Below are 7,318 nucleotides of genomic sequence, written 5' to 3'. Positions count from 1 at the left end.
GAGAACACAATATATGCCTGCAACATATATCTATACATATATTCGACTTATCTGAGAACACAATATATGCCTGCAACATATATCTATACATATATTAGACTTATCTGAGAACACAATATATGACTGCAACATATATCTATACATATATTCGACTTATCTGAGAACACAATATATGACTGCAACATATATCTATACATATATTTCACTTATCTGAGAACACAATATATGACTGCAACATATATCTATACATATATTTCACTTATCTGAGAACACAATATATGCCTGCAACATATATCTATACATATATTTGACTTATCTGAGGACACAATATATGACTGCAACATATATCTATACATATATTTGACTTATCTGAGAACACAATATATGACTGCAACATATATCTATACATATATTTGACTTATCTGAGAACACAATATATGACTGCAACATATATCTATACATATATTTGACTTATCTGAGAACACAATATATGCCTGCAGCATATATGAACATGTATGTGTCCAAACATGTGAAGAAAATATTTGAGTTCATCCATATATGACACCATATATCTGCATATATTACAGTATAGTATTGGTTTCTCGCATATATGGACAACATTAATTATAAATATGTGACATACATATTTGTTTTCAACATATTTAATAAATGTATGTAAACATACACTGTAACCCTTTACTGTAAATTTACAACGAATTTCTTACAGAATTGTAGGCTACTGTATTTCCATAATACAGTATTAAGCTGTATCTTTTACAGAACAGCTGTAAATATACAGCACATTTATGTTTTCGTCCTGATAAATTCGTTACCATCATACTGACTGAAAAGGCATTGCATTGTGGGATTGATTTCTTTCGCGCTCAATTCAGTTCAAATGTGACGCGTCATGCGAGCAGACAGTAACGTTAGGCAGCTACAACAGGCAAACTCGTTTTGTCAGCGGGATTCAACTGAACAAATAATCATTCCTGTTATCAAGATAAACAATGTCTGCGAATCTGTGAGCAATTTTAAAGCTTTTTTGAGGTTCGGTTCGGTTCGGTTCGTGTTTCAAACATTAGTTGCCTGTGACGCAGCAGAAAATGGACGACGTTAACGGTAGCAGCTACCTGAAGACGGATGGAAGAATTTGTCATTGAATAATCTAACCTGCGCGTGACGATAAGTGGGATTTAGAGTTTGAGAAGATGGAGAATTGTTCAACTGAGTGATACGGTAAGCCAATATAAGTTTTTTTTTTTTTTTTTTTGCGTTCGCATTTCTACATTGTTTTCACGTATTTGGTTTGATTTTGCGAACGCGGTTTACTACCGTGGCCGCGCAAGCAATTCACTGACTCTGTTCCACCTGTTTACCAAGTAACGTTAACTTCGACATTTCATATAATAGACAACCTTTACCATGCTATTTGCATGACGTGCATTTGATATTTTTTTCGTTTTAGGCTTTGTAATCTGATGGCCATTGTTAATGTAAGTGCTTTTAAGTAGTGTTACAGTTATAGTCTAGGTTGTAAAAAAAAAAAAAATGCTGTCAAATTCTGTCAGTTCTGTGATCGTGCTTTTGAATCGTTGTCAGAATTTTGCTAGCACATGAAAATCCATGTTCCTAATGCTGTTTTCAAATGTAGTAGGCCTGTTCCTGATTGCCATCCCATGGTCCTACAACTACTCCCTAATTCAAAGAAGTTAGACGGTGTTATCCTTCAAGCAGATAAGTAGAGATTATTCAGCAAATCTCATTAATTTGTAATATGTTTTATGTTTTGGGTTCTGTTGATCAAGGTTGTGCTGTCCTTTTTAAAAATTGTTTCAGAAATTTGCATCGCTGATGTCCATTTGCCAGAAAGTCCACGACTTATTTCCTGGTATGTAAACATTAAAGGGGTAGATGAAACCTAAAATGAAAAGCCATCATTTACTCACCCTACTGCAAAATATGTTTTTCTTAATTAGTGTTTTTATTTTGTTTCCAGTCCAGATATCTACAATTCTTACATGAAGAAGCATTTATTAGACACGTAAAAATTGTCTTGTTTTCTGAAAGAATAAGTCAAAATTAAGTGAGTTTATGCTTAAAACAAACAAAATTATATGCCAGTGCATTTTAGCATTCTAACCAATTTTAATTTTTAGTTGAAAAATTTAATTCATAGAACTATGAATAGACAACTACATCGAACCACAGTGGAACCCACAGTAGTTATTTTAATTATTAATATTATTTATTTATTCTTTTTTTTTATTTTCTTTTTTATTCCATTACAGGTCAATCTCTAAGCAACCAGTGCTGGATATTAAGTTTGGAAGGTCAAGGTGTGTGTGAAGGATCACAGCCTCTTCATCACTGGCCTGGCAGCGCTGTTTGCCTCCTCCTATAACTTCAGCTTGCAGTACCAGGAAGAGGCAGCACCTTGAGTTTGGTCAGAGGTTAGTCATTGGCATATTTGCCATTCATACATATATATATATATATATATATATATATATATATATATATATATATATATATATATATATATTAGACTGAATTGTGTCACTAACCTTGACTTGACAGTATTTATTATGTTGACTACTGGTATGAACAATATGGCCCTGGTTTCCATACAGGGCTTAGCTTAAGCCAGGTCTAGGCCTTAATAAAATTAGGGTATTTAAGCAGCTTTTATAATAATGTATCATTAAAAAAAAAAAAACATTACTGGTGTGCATCTTGAGATAAAACAGTGGCAGTCATATATTTTAAGATATATCGGTGCAAGTTGTTTTCAGTTGAAGGATTAGTGAAAATTCTGTCATTAATTACTCGCCCTCATGTCGTTCCAAACCTGTAAGACCTTCGTTCATCTTCAGAACACAAATTAAGATATTTTTGATGAAATCTGAGAGGTTTCTGAACCACCCATAGACAGCAACGTCTTTGCAACTTTTAAGGCCCAGAAAGCTAGTAAAAACATTGTTTAAATAATCCATGTAACTAGTGCAACCTTAAAGGAGAACTCCGGTCAATTTTAACATTGAGCTAATTTTTTTGTAAATTTGGAGTGCTGTCAATACAGAGAACAACGACAAAAATCGGTGTTGCCTACACCGTGTTATCCTCTTTTTAAAATTTGCACCCTGTTGACTTCAATTTTTAAACCTGCTTTTAGCCTCTTAACATCCTTGATGTGTCATACAAGTGCCCAGCCATGTGAGTGATTCCTTCAGAGTGAACACGGGTGAATCTGACTGCAGTAGATGTGAAAGATATCTTGTTGAAACATCTACAAATGTCCGTATATAGGTGAAAATGCCCCTTGAAATCAATTTAAGGTGGCAAATATATTACCCCTTAATAAAAAATGTTAATTTCTGTCACTGCTGTAAACTGACCACTGCATAGAATATGAATATCTTTGTCAGTCAGCTGTCAACAGGCCTAAACAAGCCATGGCACCAAGCACAGAAACACAATCCGTAAAATGTTATCTAATTATTATCAACAAAACTTTGAAAATATCGATCGAGACATATTTTGTCAATATTGCTCACCCCTAATGCATGGTATTAATTTTGATTTCTTCGGGTCTTAAAAAGGTCTTAAAAAGCCTTAAATTTGACTTTAAAAAATGTGCAGAAACCCTGCTTCATAATATTTAGGTTGAACCACTGTAGCTATATATTTACCAATGTTTTTACCACTTTTCTGGGCTTTGACAGTTGCAATGATATTGATATCAATGGAAGGACAAAACTATCAGATTTCATCAAAAATATCTTCATTTGTGTCCCGAAGATGAACAAAAGTCTTGAGGGTGAGTAATAATGACAGAATTAAAATTTTTGGGTGCAAACATGCATTTTAGTCTGGTAAATCATGTTGTCATATATGCAATAAACATTGCAAGGCTTGCAATTAAGTTAAATTATTTCTGTCACAAAGGTTTGGGCTGGATTCTGGCAGTGTGTGCTCTATATAAACGGAGAGTCTAAAGACTGCCTTTCCACTGATACTCTGATGGCACCGGATGAGGGCATGATATTGTTAATGAGCTGGGTGATGAGTAGACAAAAGTTGTAGAATAAAACTTTAAATCTGGCAACCCCACTTCCAAAAATTTAGTTAGTTGACAGTGTGCATGTAAACAGACACATTGAGTTGATGTATTTTACCAGGGCAGAAAAAATATCAGTTATTGATCACAACATCCAACATTGCATTTTTTTTTTCACAACATCCAACATTGCATTTATTTTATTTTTTTCATGTTGTTCAGTTTTAGACCGCTTTTGTGCTGTCTCTCTTTGTCAAAATATATACACTCAGTTAATAATATTTAATTGTTGTTTTTTTCTGCCTTTTAGACGCTTTCTTGACATCAATCCTGAACGTGGATCAAAAACAAAGAAAGGACAAGTAACTTCAAAGAAAACTGGCCAAGTTGTGCAAAACAAGAACACCACTGTAAGCCTACAGGTGTCCTCACTTCTGCGAAACCTTGCAGACTTTGAATGGGATTTCGTTTGCACTTTTATGGACTTCAAAAAAGAAACAGCATTTCACTGTCGTTATAAAGCTTGGAAGAGCCAGGACATTTTTTAATAGAACTCTGATTGTATTCGTCTGAAAGAATAATGTCATATACACCTAGGATGACTTGAGGGTGAGTAAATCATGTGCTAATTTAAATTTTTGGGTGAACTATTCCTTTAATTAAGTGCTAACTGTTACCTGTTTAAGTGTTAAAATTGCATTTTATGTTTAAAAAGTAATTCAGCCAACATGTTCACAGAAGGCAATTTAACTAAATAAATGTTTTAAAACCCAGAAAATGTTTTCTTTTTCCTAGTGTGACTACTCTTATGAAACCTTAAAGTATAATATTTTAATTATGTAATAATAAAAGCAGTATTCCCTGTAAAAATACAATTTATTGCTGTCGACAAGTTTAATGTAAAATGTGGTATATGCTGTATTTGGTAATTACAGTGGAGTACTGTAAATGCTGTTTACTGTAGTAGTGTTGTAAAAATACAGTATGTGGATAGCAACCCAGCTGCCAGTATTTAACTGTAAATTTACAGTGAAAAGTTTTACAGTGTACATGCATGTGATACTGATGCATTTTTAAAGCTGTGGCATATGGTTATGGTACTTTGTGGATGTATTTGTCAAAAATGACAAAGAAAACACTGCATTATTGTATTAAAATACTATATTTGGTATTCACACAATAGACAATCTCCAACTATAGGCATTTAATTTCAAGGCATTCAGATATAAGGTTTGTATCCCTAATACATGTGAAAGTATGTACTATAGAAATAAGTACATATATGCATGTATAAATATATGCGTCATATATGCGTGTATACATATATGCGCCATATATGCGTGTATACATATATGCGCCATATATGCGTGTATACATATATGCGTCTTACATATATTTCACATTTATGTGCATATACGGGAAAATATATGGCACTTACATGAAAACGGCCATTTTTGATATATTTTGAAATATATGTTTCATATATGTATATGTGTTTTACATATATGAATTTTGCATATATTCTCATATATGCAGCAGACATACATGGGCACTAACATTATATATGTAATTTACATATATTGACATATATTACATTTCTGTATGGGCGACGAGGGTGATATGCTTGAGGACGGAAAAGATGATCCAATTTTATATCGGTGAGTTGCTATATATACATTATGTAACATGCACACATTATACATGTGTGTGTGTGTGTGTGTGTTTGTGTGTGTGTGTGTGTATGTATGTATGTGTGTGAGAGAGAGAGAGAGTGAGTGTGTGTTTGTTTTCCCATTTGTTTTATAAGGTAAATGCATTGTGGTCTGAAAAGATAATGCTACTTTATATGTATTTATTTATCTATTTATATTTGTATATATTGGATAATTGTACAGGTGTTTAGTTGTTTCTGTCATTTTTCCTAGCACACACACACTAGGCTATATATCTATATAACGTTAGTGTATGTGTGCTAGGAAAAAAAAACAGAAACAACTAAACACCTGTACAATTGTCCTATACAGTATAAATATAAATAGACTTGACATTTTTTCTGTAATTTTTCCTAGCACACACACACTATATATAGTGTGTTTGTGCTAGGAAAAATTATAGTGTGTGTTTGTGCTAGGAAAAATTACAGAAATAACTAAACACCTATACAATTGTCCAATATATACAAATAGAAATAAAGTAGCATCATCTTTTCAGACCACAATGCATTTACCTTGTAAAACAAATGGCCTGTCTGATGGCCGGCCATTAGTGTGATTGTTGGTTCTATGTCTGACCATCCATATGAATGCTGTCTGTATCATTGGCCATCACCAGCCATTGATTGTTGAATGGGCGACTATCAGTATGAATGCAGTCTAAACGACTGCCCATCAGTTTGATTGTTGATTGAATGGACAAGTTTTAGTATGAATGCTGTCTAAATGACTGCCCATCAATTTGATTGTATGGACGACCTTTAGTATGAATGCTGTCTAAACGGCTGCCCATCAGTTTGATTGTTGATTGAATGGCCAGCCATATAAAAACTATACAGAATTATTTACTTGACATGCGGTGCTAATTATCTTTCCATTCTTTCCCATGCAACAGCCATCAAGTTGAATCTTCAGATGAAGAGTGGCATCCAAGCACCAGCCAACCAGCAGAAAAGAGATGCAAGCTCTCAGATTCTTCAAGATCTGCACTTGCTGTTTTAGACCTGAATCGACCAGTAAAAGGGAGAGGCAAAAAGAGCAGCAGAAAAACCAAGTCCTTACCCACTGTGTCCCCAAGCACCCCTAAAGAAAAGTGGAACCATTGTCAATGCCTTTATACTCCAACGTCAAATGGCCTGTATGAAGAACCAGAAGCCACTGACACAGAAACAATTCAGAGAACGTCTTGTTGAGGAACTTACTGTGTTGGTGCGTGCTGATGTTCCTTCATCTCCTCCATCCCACAAAGATGAGACTCGCCGTTTACCAGGGAACTTTGCTTCAGACAGCACCAAAGGAAGGCGTGAGTGCAGGATTTGTTCCAAAAAAACTCCTGTTTTTTGCAAGACTTGTTCAACACCATTGTGCTTTCAGCCAAAGCGTGACTGCTTCGCTGTTTGGCATGACCAGCACTGACTAAACAGGACTTAGCATTTTGCCGGAGACAACAGCATTGTTGATTTTTTTTCTTTGCCTTTTCTGTTGCAAAGAAATTCAGTTATTTTTTATATATTTATTTTTTTAAATATTTCATAATATTTTACTT

The 7,318-nt window shown here is 34.1% G+C and overlaps 1 long non-coding RNA gene across 1 annotated transcript; it reads left to right on the top strand.

Moving 5' to 3' along the window:
• The first annotated feature begins 1,000 nt into the window (after positions 1-1,000).
• Positions 1,001-4,832, top strand: LOC307154087. Its single transcript, XR_013820270.1, has 6 exons — positions 1,001-1,239; positions 1,469-1,496; positions 1,655-1,891; positions 2,292-2,453; positions 3,726-3,820; positions 4,371-4,832. It is a non-coding gene; the product is annotated as an uncharacterized lncRNA (long non-coding RNA).
• The last annotated feature ends 2,486 nt before the right edge of the window (positions 4,833-7,318 follow it).

The sequence above is a fragment of the Squalius cephalus genome, assembly GCF_949319135.1.
Source record: "Squalius cephalus genome assembly, contig: scaffold_45, whole genome shotgun sequence".
Taxonomy (NCBI): domain Eukaryota; kingdom Metazoa; phylum Chordata; class Actinopteri; order Cypriniformes; family Leuciscidae; genus Squalius; species Squalius cephalus.
Note: the sequence above shows the minus strand (reverse complement) of the source record. Positions and strands in the feature narration are given on the sequence as shown.